This window comes from Rana temporaria, chromosome 6, assembly GCF_905171775.1.
Source record: "Rana temporaria chromosome 6, aRanTem1.1, whole genome shotgun sequence".
In the NCBI taxonomy this organism is placed as follows: domain Eukaryota; kingdom Metazoa; phylum Chordata; class Amphibia; order Anura; family Ranidae; genus Rana; species Rana temporaria.
The window spans coordinates 144,035,069-144,053,342 of NC_053494.1; the positions used below are offsets into that span (position 1 = coordinate 144,035,069).

The 18,274-nt window shown below is 40.3% G+C and overlaps 1 protein-coding gene across 2 annotated transcripts in view; it reads right to left on the bottom strand.

Moving 5' to 3' along the window:
* The window catches only part of BARD1 (BRCA1 associated RING domain 1), a 120,838-nt gene that overhangs the window by 22,001 nt on the left and 80,563 nt on the right, over positions 1 to 18,274 (bottom strand). The gene's annotated exons all lie outside the window — the stretch shown is intronic.

Genomic DNA, 18,274 nt, shown 5'->3' on the forward strand with positions numbered 1-18,274 from the left:
GGTGGTGCTGCTCCAGGCTCAGGGGAAGGGCCCTTTATTGGACCCCTATGATTAAGCCCCAGTGAGCAGGGCGAAACATGTCAAGAGGGCATGGCCCCAGGGAGCAACATTGACTGAAGCTTTCACATGTATACATCCACACTAGGATTGACTATGGTGAGCGGTGGTTTCATCCTTCAAATCTGGACTATTCCTCTATGCAAATATCAAATTCTTAAAGCAGATATAAAAAAAAAAAAAAAAAAAAAACGTAGTTTTTTTTTCCTTTGGATAGATTAGAGATGGGTTAGAACTCAGACAGGTTTACATTTGCTGTACATGTCCCCATGGGGAGATTTTCTTTACTTCTTGACCGATAGACAAAATGGGAAGTGAGAGAAATTCTCTCGAAAGTGAGGGAAATGCTCTCTTAACCCCTGTTCCCACTGGTGCGACATGTGATTAAAAAGGTTAAAATCACATGCCAAGTCGCACCCTATTGTCGGCAATGGAACTGTTGAAATTGGTGTGACGCCGACTTTGCGGTGCCACACCGATTTGAAAAAGTAGTTCCTGCACTGCAATTGCCAATTTAAGGTGCGACTTGCAGCTTTAAAATCAAGAGATTTAAAGTGAAGTTGCACGATTTCAAAGCCGCATTCAATGTGAAGGAGGGCTTATACAGTTGACACCTGAAGAAGTGTCTTCATTATAAGATTTTGTCTCTATTCTTGTTCTGGTAGGCCCACCCTTCCTCAGCAACTCACTAGCAGTCAGGCCCTCCATAGTACTTTTAAGTACTGGGGGTCTGGTTTTTGTTGTTTTTAGCAAGGCATCAATGTATATACAGGCAATAAGTGGCCATTTCTCTCGTTTGCAGTTACTTTAGTAGATTTAACCACTTAAGGACTGCCCCCTGCACATTTACGTCAGCAGAATGGCACGGCTGGGCACAGGTACGTACCTGTACGTCCCCTTTAAGTGCCCACGACATGGTCCGAAGCTCCGTGACCGCGGGACCCGATCGCCGCCGGTGTCCCGCGATCGGTCACAGGAGCTAAAGAATGTGGAGAGGTGTGTGTAAACACACCTTCCCAGTTTTTCACAGTGGCAATGTCACTGATCGTCTTTTCCCCGATATAGGGAAAGGCGATCAGTGATGTCACACGTTCAGCCCCGCCCCCCTACAGTTAGAAACACATACGAGGTCACACATAACCACTAGGGGGCGCTGTAGGGGTTAACTCCTAAACTGCAATTGTCATTTTCACAGTAAACAATGCATTTTTATAGCATTTTTTTCTGTGAAAATGACAATGGTCCCAAAAATGTGTCAAAATTGTCCGATGTGTCTGCCATAATGTCGCAGTCACGAAAAAAATTGCTGATCACCGCCATTAGTAGTAAAAAAATATATATTAATAAAAATGCCATAAAACTATCCCCTATTTTGTAAACGCTATAAATTTGGCGCAAACCAATAGTTAAACGCTTATTGCGATTTTTTTTTTACCAAAAATATGTCAAGGAATACGTATTGGCCAAAACTGAAAAAAAAAAAAAAAACTTTTTTTTTATATTTTTTTTTTGGGGGGGGTATTTATTATAGCAAAAAGTAAAAAATGTAGATTTGTTTTTCAAAATTGTCGCTCTATTTTTGTTTATAGCGCAAAAAATAAAAAAACCACAGAGGTGATCAAATACCACCAAAAGAAAGCTCTATTTGTAGGAAAAAAAGGACGCCAATTTTGTTTGGGAGCCACATCGCACGACCGCGCAATTGTCAGTTAAAGCGACGCAGTGCCGAATCGCAAAAACTGGCCAGGTCCTTTACCTGCATAATGGTTTCGGGTCTTAATTTTATTTTTTTATGAGTTCTTTTAACTACTTAACAAAAGCTATTCTGTAATACAAATGTCACTTTGTTGCAATATAGCACAAGGTTAACAATGCTTTATTTTTATTATTTTATATGTTTTCCTTCCTAATGTGATTAGCTCATTTCTTTTCCCAGCAGTTTTTTTTCCTATTACAACACCAAACGCCTGGAATGAATGCACTAATATCCACAGAGCAGAAGACTGCAAAAATGTTTGTTAAAAATCACTGTGATTTTAATAATAACGACTACACCCCTCTACCAATCCCTTCATTGGCTGTCACTCAGCCAACAAATTAAATTCAATATACGAACTATAAAATTTACAAAGCCTTCCACAACCTGGCCCCCAGCTAAATCACCAACCTAGTCTCAAAATACCAACCTTATCGTTCTCTTCACTCCTCCCAAGACCTCCTGCTCTCAAACTCCCTTGTTACCGCATCCCATGCTCACCTCCAGCACTTCTCCAGAGCCTCTCCCATCCTCTGGAATGCTCTACCCTAATCTGTCCGATTTTCTCCTACTTTATCCACATTCAAACGATCCCTGAAAATTCATCTCTTCAGAGAAGCCTATCTGGCCTCCACCTAACAACTGTACATTTATCTTCTCCATCAGCACACACCCTACAGTTATTACCTCTTGCATCTCTTGACATTCTCTCTGAGATTTTAAGGTCTAAAGGAGCAGGGCCCTCTGATTTCTACTGTATTAAAGTGTATTGAATTTGTACTGTCCACCCTCAAGTTGTAAAAGCGCTGCTTAAACTGTTAGCGCAATAGAAATCCTGAATAATAAATCTACTGTCTTGAAGAGGATTGTAGGTCTCCAACTAAAGTTGAGTTTTTTTTTTTTATATCTCTAAAATGCAAACAAATTAACCATTTTCTTTTTTCAGTTCAATCATTTGCAAAACTGCTCTTGTCTTTTATGTGTATAACAGACATGGCTGTCTCAGAAGTATTAGTACCACTTTTTAACTTGTACCTACAGGTAAACCTATAATAAGGTTTACCTGTAGGTATAGTGAACATCTCATAATTTTGCATTGTTTAAGAGACATTTACTCGGGATGCAGCCAGTGACCTTACCAACGCATGCGCTCTGAAGGGATGGCTCAGAGCTCCATGCCGTGGCCATTCATATAGCCAAAGTCCACAAACCCGGAAGGAATACCAGATGAAGATAGAAGCGGAGGAGCCATGACAGAGCTTCTCTAGAGGGCTCCGTGTGCAGGCAAGTCTGTCCTAATGTGCCAATATGCAGTGCATACTAGTACATTATGACTAAACTCTGCCGAGCCCGATTTTATTTTTGTGGCGGTTTACTACCGCTTTAAAATTTGTCTTGTCTGAAATGCTCAACTCTGACCTTACAAAAAACCTCTGTCAAAACAAAGTTTTCAATTACTGTAACTGTACAGGCTTTGGTTTGAGATATAATTGCCCCCTTATGCAGTATTATCTACTTTGAGTTGGACTCTTCAGCTTCAAAGTCATATCATCAAAAATCGGGCAATTGTTGCTCTCACAACTTAAAGAACTTACCCACAGTCTACTACCAACTTCTGAGAGAGCATCCTATTTTTTTTTAACAAATAATACGTTGTAGGTAAAAGGAATGTAAACAAAACTGAGTGACTGTTATTTGATGCTGTTATGCACCCTTAGATGCACAAGTTAGAATGTAAGGCAGTTGACAAGGTAGCAACCGTCAGCTATCTGACCAACTTTCAACTTGAAGAGTTAGCCTCAGGATATTTAAGTAAAGCTAAAGTAGGTGAGAAAATATAAGTCTGCACTGCTAAAGAAAAAAAAAAAAAAAAAAAAATATCCAAAGTTCTATATCCACATGATCATGACTGGCTCTCGAAGGTATTGCTTCAACAACTCTCAACTGCACAATTTCGACAGTTTTGATAAGGTATGCTGTAGACAAAGGAAACCAGGCACTGGAACTAGTGCCCATATCATTTCCTTTGAACTGGCTTTCACGTCTTCTCTGGTAAAATACATTTTATAATTCAAGGCAAAATGTGTTAGCTTCTTGATATTGTATGTATGTATGTGTAATTATATATATATATATATATATATATATATATATATATATATATATATATATATATATATATATATATATATATATATATACACACACACACACACACATACACACACACACATATATATATATATATATATATATTATATATATATATATATATACACACACACACACCCTTTTTTTTCAAGGCTTAGTTAGAACTGGATAATAGATTTAGGCAGTTATAGATTCAACAGTGGTCGAAAGTGTTAAGCCACACTGCAAAATCAGAACCTCTAGATCAGCCGTTTTGTGGGATACCCCGATTAATTTTGTTCTAATAGAAGCCCCCAGTTCTCCTGCATTAATAATGTACTGGGAGCTGGCACATTACAAATGCTCTAGATTAACGGATAATTGGTTTAGCCTCACCATGGTATCCTGGGAGTTCCGGCCCATTAAATACTGTCATGCTGCTCTGTTTTGGCATGCATCAAAGGGGCAGATATTTGGACCTTTATAAAGTCAGCTCTCTCCTTAGGTACAGACTTGGCTCAGTGACTAAAGCAATGCAAGTAAGCCAATAAATGTAACAAATGCTCATATAAACCAAAAGCTTTTCTTTAAAAAAAAAAAAAAATAGTTTGTTGCCATTTAATCCAAAACAAGCAACCAGTATAATAAATGTATTTATCGGACTGCTCAAAATAGCACAGGTGTAAAACATGTCAGATTATCTACAGTGGGTCTAACCGATATTGTGGTGATGTGCATTAAAGGTGAACGCATCGGTAAAGTCTCAAGGTTTTTCACCTTAACCACTTAAAGCGGAGTTCCACCCATAAAAATAATTTGACATAACTGTGCAGCAAATAACATAACAAATGACATTTGGAGATTTTTTTTTTTACCTACTTTTTAATCCCTGTTGCCCCTTCTAATTTTCCCCTTCCTCACCGCAGCTCCTGACGTCACTTCCCTCGGCTCCTCTGCTCGCTGCTGCTCCTGGGAGATGTGCAGGACTGGACTGGCCTACCAAGATGCTGGGAAATTTCCCGGTAGGCCATCGGCCTTGGGGAGCGCTTTAAGCTTCTTCAGCAGTGACCTGGACTGGTCCCAGCACCGCAGGCAGAGGCAGCGGGAGGGAACCAAGGCCAGCCAGTCTTCCCCTCCATGCTCCTCGTGTACCACAGTGTCATACAGCGGCAATCTCCTAGGGAGTTTTCAGCGGTGTTCTGGGTCACTAATTCAATGCCTGGACATTGAACCAGTGTGACAGGTATCACAGGAGTAGCCAGGTCTAGGAGGCAGGTCTGTCTTATGGAGGCAGTCTGGGAATTCAAATCCATGCTCCATGACAGGGTGGGAGATCGCTGCTGTGTGATCAGGCTGCATTTCATAAGAACTGGTAAGGCTACATTCTATGGGCGCTGATTTGGATGCATTTCGTGGTCGCTAATCAGGATGCATTTCATGGTCGCTAATCAGGATGCATTTCATGGGTGCTGATTTGGATGCATTTCGTGTTCGCTGACCAGGATGCATTTCGTGTTCTCTGACCAGAATGCATTTCATGGGCGCTGATCTGGATGCATTGGGTGAGCACCGGTAAGGCTGCATTTGGTGGGCACTGGTGAGACTGCGCTGATAGGCACAGGCACAATACACTCTTTGAATGTGCTTAAAAATGCATGCTTTTTGTTGAACAAGAAAATTATGATGTTATGCTGTGGAGCTGGAATAAGAATACTATGGGGCTGGTATGAAATTATTTCTGGGGCTGGCATTACCTACCAGTCCGGCCCTGGAGATGTGTGTCATCATTTCCTAGGAGTCAGTGGGCAGTGCCGAGGGCTTCGTTGCCATAACAATGGGGCGGGCACTTCCCCCGCCGCCACCCGTTGTGATGGGAACGTGAGAAGTTTACCGTGCTGTGAGACTGTCATACTGTGCGTGCGCGGGAACGGGCTGTGCATGCTGGTCACTCAGCTGCACTGTATCCCGGAACATTATGATTGAGGGCTTCACATGCCCATAAGCAATATGGGAACTAAGAGGACAGGATAATAGAAGTTACTTTATATTAAAGCGGATATCGAGCTGTGACATTTTCAAAACACACGAGTGGTATATATGTCTATGTCCTGATCCTAAGATATGCATATATAACAAAAAAAAACATGTCGTTGGAACTCTGCTTTAAGGACCGAGCCTCTGAGATTTGGTGTTTACAAGTTAAAATAATTTTTTTTTTACTTCGAACCCCCAAACACACTATATATATATATATATATATATATATATATATATATATATATATATATATATATATATATATATATATATATATATATTTTTTTTCCCTCTAACACCCTAGAGAATAAAATGTCAGATGTTGCAATACTTTGTCACATCGTATTTGCGCAGCAGTCTTACACGCGCACTTTTTTTGGGGAACAAATACACTTGCTTGCAATAACAAATAAGACAACTGTAAAGTTAGACCAATTATTTTTTATGTTGTGAAAGATAATGTTACGCTGAGTAAATTGATACCCAACATGTCATGCTTCAAAATTACGCCTGCTCGTGGAATGGCGACAAACGTTTACTCTTAAAAATCACCATAGGCGGCGTTTAAAAAATTCTGCAGGTTGCATGTTTTAAGTTACAGAGGTTTAGAGCAAGCTCGGTGGAACGAAGCACGTTAAAAAATGTTTTAATTATTTTTCTTATTTATTTTACTTTATTTTTACACTGTTCTTTTGAGAGAAAAAATAATGGGTCACTTGTATTCCTATTACAAGGAATGTAAACACCCCTTGTGATAGAAATAAGAAAAAAGCAGGACAGGACCTCCTAATGAGATCTGGGGTCATATTTACACTAAAATTCAATAAAAAAAAAAAGTATCAGAAACCGGACCGCTCACTGAAGAAGAGGGCACTGGGCAAAGTGCCAATATATATATATATATATATATATATATATATATATATATATATAATCAGCTTGAGCAGGTCCGGAATGCATTCTATGCATTAAGGTTAAAAACCTTGTTGTGGTGCAGCAGCCCCCCAGAGTCCCCCTATTACTTACCTGAACATACGTTCTGCCAAGCGTTGCATTAAGGCAGCCTATTAAATTGAAGTGCTTAATATACCAAAAAAGTGAAATTAGTATTTTTTGTAGTAAAGCCCACTATGCACTACACCCGTGCCTTGTTGTGCACTTAGAGTTAGAGAGGAAATCTTGCACTAGAATTACCTCACATGTGTGGTGCGAACACCATTTACAAATGCGTGCGCGATTTATGCTCTTGCTTCCTCTGTGTGAGCACAAGGGAAAAGGGGCGCCTAAAAAAGAAAAAAAAAAAACGTATTTTTTTTTTTCATTTTACCTTGTCCCTTTATTTTTTTTGTAACTCTTATTACAATCCCTTGTAATAGAAATAAGGATGACAGGTCCTCTTTATGAAGAGATCTGGGGTCAAAAAGACCCCATATCTCTTCTTTACCGTTAAAAGAAAAAGAAAAAAAAATGGATCTTTAAAAAATAAATAAAAAAAGTTTACTTCCACCCTAGATCGAAAGGGACATCATGACATCGCTCCTGTCCTCCAAGGCCATAGAGGTGATCAAAGCAGATCTACTAATTGCTACATTTGCAGGACAGCTTGTTTTGTTGAAAAACAAAACAAGGAGGTTAGTGGCGGAACAACAGATGAAAACAGGAAAGAAAGCCTAAAAAATAAATTCAGCCACCACATCTTCGAACTGGCAAACTCTAATAGAATAAATGTTTGCTTTTACATTCTAAAACAACAGGAGCCCTCTCTTAGGACCAACTATTATGCAGAGCCTTCCATCCATAAAGCATATTAAATCCTCCAAAGCTGTATATATTGCAGCTTACCAGTCTTTAAATGTGATGGCTGGATTAGTGTCCTTTTCATGTATTTTTTTCCACCTGTTAATCCGGTACACAACAAACATAAGGGGTGAGAACACTCCCTCACTGTATTGGAGGAGGAAGACCGTCACCCTAGGATTTTATTGTCCTTGGGTAGCTCCACTGCCTCACTCTACTGTATAATATTAGGGAAGCCATGGTTGTCCCCCAGGCTGGACTTGAAATATGTCCTCACCTCCAGTTAAAGTGGTTCTAAAAAGGCAGAAGTTTTTTTTTTTTTTTTTTTACCTCAATGTGTTCTCTGCGGTAAAGTGTTTGTAAAGGCAATTAAAAAAAATAAAAATAACAAACATGTCATACTTTTGTAAATAGCCCCACCTACAGGTGTAGGACACTAGGCTGAAAAAGACTTGGCACCTCCTATGGGCAGTCCCCTCTGGCCATAAAACCCCCTTTATGCTATACGCCTCTAGGCAGTAAAAAGCTGTGTCAAAAGGGAATTTCCATCATTTCCATCTGTCAATGAACTCCGAGAAAGGGATTTTACGATAAGTAAAAGAACAATTCTGTTTTCTGTTACGTTCATTAGCGGACACAGCTTCTTCATTATCCATGAACAAGCAGGAATGTCCCCAAGAAGTGCCTCAATGAGGGGTGGGCGAACCGACCAATGGAGAAGAAACCCAGGGCAACATGCCAACACTCGAACCACCCCATGGAGAGCCAGAAAGTCCTAAACTGCCACCTGGATGTAAGTGATACTATTCTTTTTAAAATGAATCTTTTTGAAATACTACATCATCTCCTCAAATGCCGGAGATTACTTGGAAACACTTGGGAAAAGATGATTCGTTCTTCCTAGACGTCCACTTAATTGCATAGCCCGCTATATTGGAAAAGGATCTTTCCCCTGGAGGAATCCGAGGAGGAGACTATCCCCGCTGGTAGGCATTTGCTTGAGAGTGTCTGATCTCTATAACCAGAGATCCAACCGTTCTGGTAAGCAGCATCGATTTAATAAAAATAGGAACAAGAGCACCGGATGAACACAGTTTTTTTTATCACCTTGCACTCTTTGGAGTACCATATGAACTTTGTGTTATCACTTATATGAACTATTATAATTTATTGGCAATCCTCTGATTTATTTTTGATCACTATATATTTTGTTCACCGGTGGATGCGCGCTCTCTTTCTATATACGTACACTTTTAGCCGAGTATTCAGGTTAAGGAGCAGGAGCTGGGCCTAGGACAACTATTCAGCTTTGCGACCAGGGAAGGAGGAGAGGAGCAGCCATAAACCATTTCCCAGCTTATGGCTGGGACCTAGCAGGGACATTAGACCGAACCCTGCACCACTTGAAAAAGGGAAGGGATTCTATTCATGTAGGAGTTGCTATGCCTGTAGACACACAACAATCAGTGGACTATTAAATGTTTATGCCCAGTACTCATCATATATACAACGATTGAAACGGACCCTATGTATCCTGGACCCCCCGTGCTTAGATGTTTTTAGAATTTATTTTCTTTGAATGTTTTATACTCTCTATGATTTTAGATGCATCCCCAGTAGGGGTGTGTATATATACATAATATATTTTAACAATTCATATCAGTTAATATAATGTAGTTTATTTATGCACACAAAATGTATGTTTGCATACGCAGAATCAGGATTTTTATGGTCCTAATTTAGAGTGTTTTAGCATCTAGGAGTTTTAATATGGATGTTTGTTTTATTCTTATGGTAAAGCGATAGTTATCACTACTTACAGAAGTAAGGCATGATGATCCGATGAGTTACCCGTCACAACGGTATTATGTAAACAAGCTTGTGCTTAAAACCCCGGCGCTTGTCACTAGGCTCCTTATCCCTTGAAAAAGTCACATGATCGGTGACGCAACGCTTCAGGGATGTTTCATCCAGTGTCTTAGTTACACGGCTGTAACAGTAAGGAGGAGACCAGGGTCTCCCCGATTCACCTTACACAAATTATAATCTATGTACAAGATGATGTAACATGCAAGTGGGATATCGCTATATGTTTTTTCCTACGGGCTGGATTCAGTTACATTGTTGCGCGATGATAGCCTGTTTTTCTCTTCCCGAGTCATTCTAGAAAACGGTTGGACCATCTTATAACACATTATTAGGAGCTTTGTATGAGCAGGCACTGTACCCGGTGATTGAAGTGGCACGAATAATATAATCAAATACTATATTCTGTGGAGGAGCACTTTATAAATATTCAATATATATTGACTGTATTTTTATATTTAATGGTTGAATTACGTTCCTTCAGAGTGCATGCACCAGTTATGTCACTGGCTGCATGTAATGTAAATATCTCCTAAACTGTGCACATTTAGGAGATATTACACTACCTATAGGTAAGCCTTATTATACTATATATTACCCAGGGCTCGACAAACCCTAGGCACCAGGTCGCAATTGCGACTAAAATTAGCAAAAAGGCACGGCACAGCTGTGGTACCCCGTCTCCGTGCACCCCCCCCACACACACAATCGCGTTGGGCGGTAATTGAGGCCGCAGCTTTGGGGCCTTCTGCAATCTTATGATTCTTTCTGGAATCTGGGGCCCTCTTGTGGTGGCCGTTGATATGACAAGACAACCAGCAATGCTAACGGAGCTTCCCTGTCTGTTTTCATTGCCCACCCATCTCCTTCCCTTAGAACCCCAAACACACACACACACATTATTTATATATATATATATATATATATATATATATATATATATATATATATATATATATATATATATATATATATATATATATATATATATATATATATATATATATATATATATATATATATATAATGTAACACCCTAGAAAATAAAATGGTGGTCATTGCAATACTTTGTCACACCGTATTTGCGCAGCGGTCTTACAAGCGCACTTTTTGGGGAAAAAATAGGACAGCAGTAAAGTTAGCCCAATGTTTTTATATTGTTAAAGATAATGTTACACCGAGTAAATTGATACCCAACATGTTACGCTTCAAAATTGCGTCTGGACGTGGAATGGCGGCAAACCTTTACCCTTTAACATCTCCATAGGCGACGTTTAAAAAATTCTACAGGTTGCATGTTTTGAATTACAGAGGAGGGCTAGAATTATTGCTCTCGCTCTACCAAAGCAATACCTCACATGTGTGGTTTGAACACTGCTTTCATATGCGGGCGCTACACGTATTGCTTCTGCACACAAGCTCAGCGTAACTTTTTTAGCTGGCTCCTAGATTCCAAGCAAATTTGTCAAGCCATGGGCTTGCCTATAGGTAAATGTCAGCAAAGGAAGTTTACTTCCTCTTCAACAGACAGAAAATAGCATTGCTTTTACTTTCATTTCCATTCAATGGAAGTGACAAGGACACTGTATTTTTGGTAAAATTAACAGATACTTTACGTGCTGAAAATGCTCTTACATTAAAAAAAAAAAAAAAAAAACAACAACAATACAGCCACCTTAACTAAGAACTGGTAAGCTTTAATATATTATATTCATTTATTGGGTTAAAATGTCCTTTAATAGCAAGAGTAAAGCATAAAAAATAAGTGTCAGGAAAACATTTAAAACTGACAACAGGGGGTATGCTTTTCACATTCAGAACGCAATGTTACACTATCCTTGCTTTTTTATACCTGCCCGCCAGGATTATGCGATCATTTGCCCTTTTTATATATTTCTCCGCTGCCCAAGGTGTTGCAAAAAATCATATAAAATGTAAAACAGTTCCTGTGTTCCGTTTTCAAAGAGAATGTGGCGTTAAAGAACGACACCATGGCCCCTTAACCATTGAGTACTTAATGCAAAGCTCCAATTTGTCTGGAATAACTAAATCCAGCTGTACACGCCCACTAGAATTTCATATCCCCAGTGAAAAGGGGAGAATGGAAACAGCTTTTGCTAATACCAGTCCTGCTGTGCATGAAAAGCAGGCAGGACAGTCCATTTCAGCTCAAGTGTTTACGAACAACTGTGAAATTGCAAAATGTGCAGATCTAATTTGTCAATGACTTGGCTGGCTGTGCCTCTGCCAGGGGGAGGCACAGGAACCAGAGACGGTATGTGAAGAAAAGCCGCTATAAAAATATAAATTAGTTCTGTGCAGAAGATTAACTTAAGGGAAAAAAAATTAACTAGACCAGCGGGGCAATTAATAGGTCCAATGGTCCAGATCACATTTTCCATTTGCAGTTTGCTATCTTGCCTACACAGGGGGAATGTTATGAATGGCAGGGAAAGCAGCAGAACTGTGGAATCTTTAAGATTTCAGGCTCGGTACCTGAGACGACCACCTCATCATCTCTTCTGTAGAGATCTGTACATCAAGAGGCCCATTTGCATAACAAAAGCCTTGCAATTTCAAAACACAGTATTTGGAACATGAGCAGATTCTTAGGTATAATTAAAAAGGGAGAATTGTTAAATTTAATTAGAAGAACAACTCCAGAACCACTGGGCAGGGACAAGGGTGATCTTATAATGTGCTTTATACTTACTTACTGTGTCCCCAATCCAAAGAGTTCCAAGTGCAAAATTCCAGTCACAGCATACCTTGGCTCTCTAAAAGCAACTAGATTTACCGTATATACTCTAGTATAAGCCAAGTTTTTCAGCACATTTTTGTGTGCTGAAAATGCCCCCCTCGGCTTATACTCGAGTCACCTTTTTGCGCCTGATCTTCCGGACTTTGGGGACCAGGTACCGGCCGGCTGTAGGTTCCCTGGACCCCATTTCTCCTCTACAAGTGTGCAAAGTTTTTAGTCTGGGGGACCTACAGGCTGGGAAGCACCGATTTTTCAAAGCCGGCACCCCTTCCATAGACTTCCACATTAAACGTCAGTCTAGTCAGGGGCACAGTGAGGCATGCAGATGGACACCCTAGGCTTATACTCGAGTCAATATGTTTTTCCGTTTTTTTTTTTTTTGTGGTAAAAAATTAGGTGCCTCGGCTTATATTCGGGTTGGCTTATACGCGAGTATATACGGTAGTTCTCAACCCCTATAACATTAAAATGCATAAACAAGAACGTAATATATTGCAGTTTATCGGTTTATAGATATGGTGGCTTCATTAGTATCTTTTTTTCACCTAGTTATCATGTGAATAACATAATACCTGTCCTTAGGTGGCTACACCTCCACTGTATTTATGGATGGAGCCATGGTTGTCACCCAGGCTGGACATCAAGCATATGTGCCTTTGTCCATCTCTGTAATGGGAGATGAGGAGGTTAGTAATTTATAGAAGGAAACTAGCTTTCAGTTTGGCTCACAGAAAGTGACAAGGATGGTGCATTCCTGGCAATATCAACGAGACTTTTGGTGCACTTGTAAAAAATGTTCCTGATCTGAAGAAAGAAAAATAATGCAGCCACCATTTCTAAGTATACATTATATTACATTTTCATGTTTGGGTTATACTTCAACCAGCTGAGAACACACATCCCAAAAAAACATAATCAGTGTGTGGCACACCCTTTCTTTTCACCACTCTCCCCCTCGCACTTGTTATAAATTCCTGGCTGTCAAAATGACAGCTAGGAGTTGCTGTAGAAGCTGCTGCTGTCAAAAATATGGACCATCTGACACAGTGTTCAGGCATGTGATGGAGAGACAAAGTAACAATGTTATTTTTGTTATCTGCAGATCAAAAGGAAAGAGCTAAATATATTATGTCATTTAAAGAAAGCAGACAAGTTTTTTTTTTTTTTTTATAGATGAAATAGAAATGAAAGCCAAAGCATTTGTGTGTACTGTAGATATAAAAAACAAACAAACAAAAAACATTGAAAATAACATTTTTACTCTTTTTTTTACAAGTGTTTACATTCCCTCTGTTCTCAGCTGCATAAGAGCTGGGGAAAGAAGCAGCAGCACACCGAGATTCCCAGCCTGATATTGGAGGACAGTATGCATAGCTGGAGAACTGACTAGGATGTGCTCTCCTGCTTAGTCTGGTCAGCTTTTATTAGGAAAGCAGAGGGACTGGCAGGAACACCAGGGATTTCACAAACAGGATACTTTCTTATACAAGTACATGGTACAGCAGGCACATATTAGGAATATGAAATGTTGGGGTAACAAACGCTTTAACTCCTCCTGCACTATTTCCTTCTACATTTTTGGTTTATTTCTACTTCTCTAACCTTGACATTTAAACTTGGTTTTGAATCATTTTGTTTGGTATTGTTAGCGTCACTTTAACCACTTGAGACCCGCGCTGTAGACGAAAGACGTCCACAGTGCGGCCCTCAACTGCCGGGTGGACGTCCCTGGACGTCCTTTTATTTGCATTCCCCATGCGCGCCGCTGGGGGTGTGCAGCAGGGAAAAACTGTGCCCGGCGCATCGCTGCCTGGCGTCCCGCGATCGGCAATGACAGAGCAGGGACGTGGAGCTCTGTGTCTATACACAGAGCTCCACGTCCTGTCAGGGAGAGAGGAGACCGATGTCCCTTGTACATAAGGACACAGATCGGTCACCTCCCCCAGTCAGTGCCCTCCCCTCCCCCCACAGTAAGAATCACTCCCAGGGAATACATTTAACCCCTTCCTCGCCCCTAGTGTTAACCCTTTCCCTGCCAGTCACATTTATACAGTAATCAGCGCATTACTATAGCACTGTTCGCTGTGTAAATATGAATGGTTCCAAAATAGTGTCAAAAGTGTCCGATGTGTCCGCCGCAATATCGCAGGCTTGACAAAAATTGCAGATCGCCGCCATTACTAGTAAAAAATTCATAAATCTATCCATTATTTTGTAGGCTGTGACTTTTACGCAAACCAATCAATAAACGCTTATTGCGATTTTTTTTTAACCAAAAATATGTAGAAGAATACGTATCGGCCTAAACTGAGGGAAAAAAAATGGGATATTATTATAACAAAAAGTAAAAAAATAGTGTTTTTTTTCCAACATTTTCTGTCTTTTTTGTTTATAGCGCAAAAAATAAAAAAACTGCAGAGGTGATCAAATACCACCAAAAGAAATCTCTATTTGTGGGGAAAAAATGATAAAAATATAATTTGGGTACAGCGTTGTATGACCGCGCAATTGTCATAATTTTAGTATCCTTTCAACAGGACAGAATTAAAGAACTTTTGACTGCTGTCAAAGGGAAAATTTCAGGCATCGCGGACATAATGTGCCACTGCTGCTGCAGTCAGGTACTGGATCATGAAAAAAATATGAAAGTGCAGCGCAATAAAAGTAACTGAAGATGACACCCAGTGATACAGCGAAAACTCTTAAAACAAAAGTGATGTAACCTCCACCAACAAGAGAAATGCTTCCTTACCAGATGGGATGGACCATGTGCGTTAACAACTGGTCAAAACAGCTTGGTCTCACCATAGGAGAGAAGACACGGATGGATCCAGCAAAGTGGTAAGTAATCCGATCAGATGGGATGGGCCATTAGCATTACCAACTGGTCAAAACAGCTTGGTCTCAGCATAGGAGAGAAGATGCGGATGAATCCAGCAGAATGGTAGGTAAACCGAACAGATATAAACAAAAACAACAGAAAACACGATCTCAGTGTAGACTGTTTGTATTTTATTCCAAGGGTAAAAAAGTTCACTATACAGCAAAAATCCTGGACTGGACAATAGGCAAAGGGAAATCCACTGGAGGACTACCGTCTGGTATAGCGAATGAGATTAAAATCATAAAAAAGCATGGCATGTAGCCATGGTGTACAGCTACAAACAGCAATGGAAAGGACGCGGGTGACGTCACAAAGCTCCTCCCCCGTACGCACGTTATGTCCGATTGGACTTAGTCAGCGGTGGGTCATTTGAGGTCGTGATTACCTTTTTTGTGTTCAGCTTGCAATATTTTTAGTTTAACTGTATTATTTGTGCGCTGATTGTTGCTTTTATTAGGTACTAGATCGTGCATCGTTAATCCCCTTCCCAGCCAGTGTCATTAGTACAGTGACCGTGTACTGCATCACTGATCACTGCATTAGTGTCACTATTGGTGTCAGTAAGTGTACCCCCCCAGCCAGCATCAGATTGCACTATCACAGTCCCACTATAAGTTGCTGATCACGGGCATTAATAGTAAATAACAAAACAAAAAAAAAAAAAATCTAGTATTTATACCAGACGCTTAACTTTCTTTTACACTTTTTTTTTTTTACCAAAGACATTGGATAGGTTTCATAGCAGAAAGTAAAAAGATGTTTTTGTCTTCAAAATTTTCAGTCTTTTTTCGTTTATATAACAAAATAAAATAAACCAGTGGTTATCAAATACCACCAAAAGAAATCTCCATTTGTGTGGGGAAAAAAAGATGATATATACCAGTATTTCATTTGAATACATTTTCATCTAAAAAATATGCTTTTGTTTTTGTTATTTTATTGGCTTTGTTTTATTAGATGTGTTTTTATAACAATAGAAAGTAGACCCCCCCCCCCAATGTCTATTTTTTACTTTTTGCTATAATAAATATCCCAAAAAAATGTATATAAAAAAATGTTTTTCCTTAGTTTAGGACGATAAGTATTCTACATATTTTTGGTTTAAAAAAACGCAATAAGCGTTTACTGATCGGTTTGCGCAAAAGTTATAGCGTCTACAAAATAGGGGAAAGTTTTATGGTATTTTTATTAATATTTTTTTTTTACTAGTAATGGCGTCGATCAGCGATTTTTATCGTGACTGCGACATTATGGCAGACACATCGGACACTTTTGACACATTTTTGGGACCATTGTCATTTTTACAGCGATCAGTGCTATAAAAATGCACCGATTACTGTGAAAAGGACACTGGCAGGGAAGGGGTTAACCACTAGGTGGCGCTGTAGGGGTTAAGTGTTCCCTAGGGTGTCATTCTTACTGTTAGGAGGCGTGGCTACATGTGACATGTGACCGATGACCGTCCCCGATCACGGGGAACAGCCATTAGTGACAGTGTCACTCAGCAGAATAGGGGAATGCCTTGTTTACAAAGGCATATCCCCCTGTTCTGCCTTTGCCAACCGTAATCGCGGGCCGCCCGGGAACATAGAGTTCCCTGGACCTGTGAACATGCTCACGAGGCATGCGGCGGGGGTGTGCGCGCGCTGGGCGGCAGATTTAAAGGGACGTACTTGTACGCCAATCTGCCTGCCCGTGCCATTATGTCAACGTACATCTGCGTGCGGCAGTTGGTAAGTGGTTAATCATTTTCAGCTGCTTTTGGTGTTAATTTCAATAACAGGTGCACTAGACGAGCAACAATGAAATGACCTCCAAAACAGGAATGGTCTTACAGGTGGAGGCCAATGACATTTGTTTTCTCCCCTACTCATCTTTTCTGACCGTTTTTAACTAGTTTTGCATTCAACTAGGGCTTACTGGTAGCATGAGGCGATACCTGGATCCTATAAAGGTTGCACAGGCAGTCAAACTCCTCCAGGATGGCACATCAATACTTGCTATTGCCAGAAGTTTTGCTGAGTCTCCCAGCACATTCCCAAGAGCATGGAGGAGATTCCAGGAGACAGGTAGTTACTCTAGGAGAGCTGGACTGGGCCATAGAAGGTCCTTAACTGATCAGCAGGACCAGTATCTGCTCCCATGAGCAAGGAAGAACAGGGTGAACACTGCCAGATCCCTACAAAATAACCTCCAGCAGGCCACTGGTGTGAATGTCTCTGACCAAACAATCAGAAACAAAGTTGTAGAAAGTCAACCATCACTGCAGCCCTCCCTCCACCAGTCGGGGCTTTATGTCAGAGTGGCCCGACGGAAGCCTCTCCTTAGTGCAAGACGCATAAAAGTCCGCATGGCGTTTGCTAAAAAAAAAAAAAAAAAAACACCTGAAGGACAAGATGGGGAGAAATAAGATTCTCTGGTCTGATGAGACCAAGATAGAACTTTTTGGCCTTAATTCTAAGCGGTATGTGTGGAGAAAACCAGGCACTGATCATCACCTGTCCAATACAGTCCCAACAATGAAGCATGGTGGTGGCAGCATCATGCGGTGGGGTTTTTTTTTTTTTCAGCTGCAGGGACAGGACGACTGGTTGCAATCGAGGGAAAGATGAATGCGGCCAAGTACAGGGATATCCTGGACGAAAACCTTCTACAGAGTGCTCAGGACTTCAGACTGGACCGAAGGTTTACCTTCCAACAAGACAATGGGGTTGATTTACTAAAGGCAAATCCACTTTGCACTACAAGTGCACTTGGAAGTGCAGTCGCTGTAGATCTGAGGGAAAGATCTGAAATGAGGGGAAGCGCTGCTGATGTTATCATCCAATCGTTTACAGGCAACAATGCAATGTTTTTTATTTTCCTTGCATGTCCCCCTCAGATTTACAGCGACTGCACTTCCACATGCACTTGTAGTGCAAAGTGGATTTACCTTTAGTAAATCAACCCCAATGACCCTAAGCACACAGCTAAAATAACAAACAAA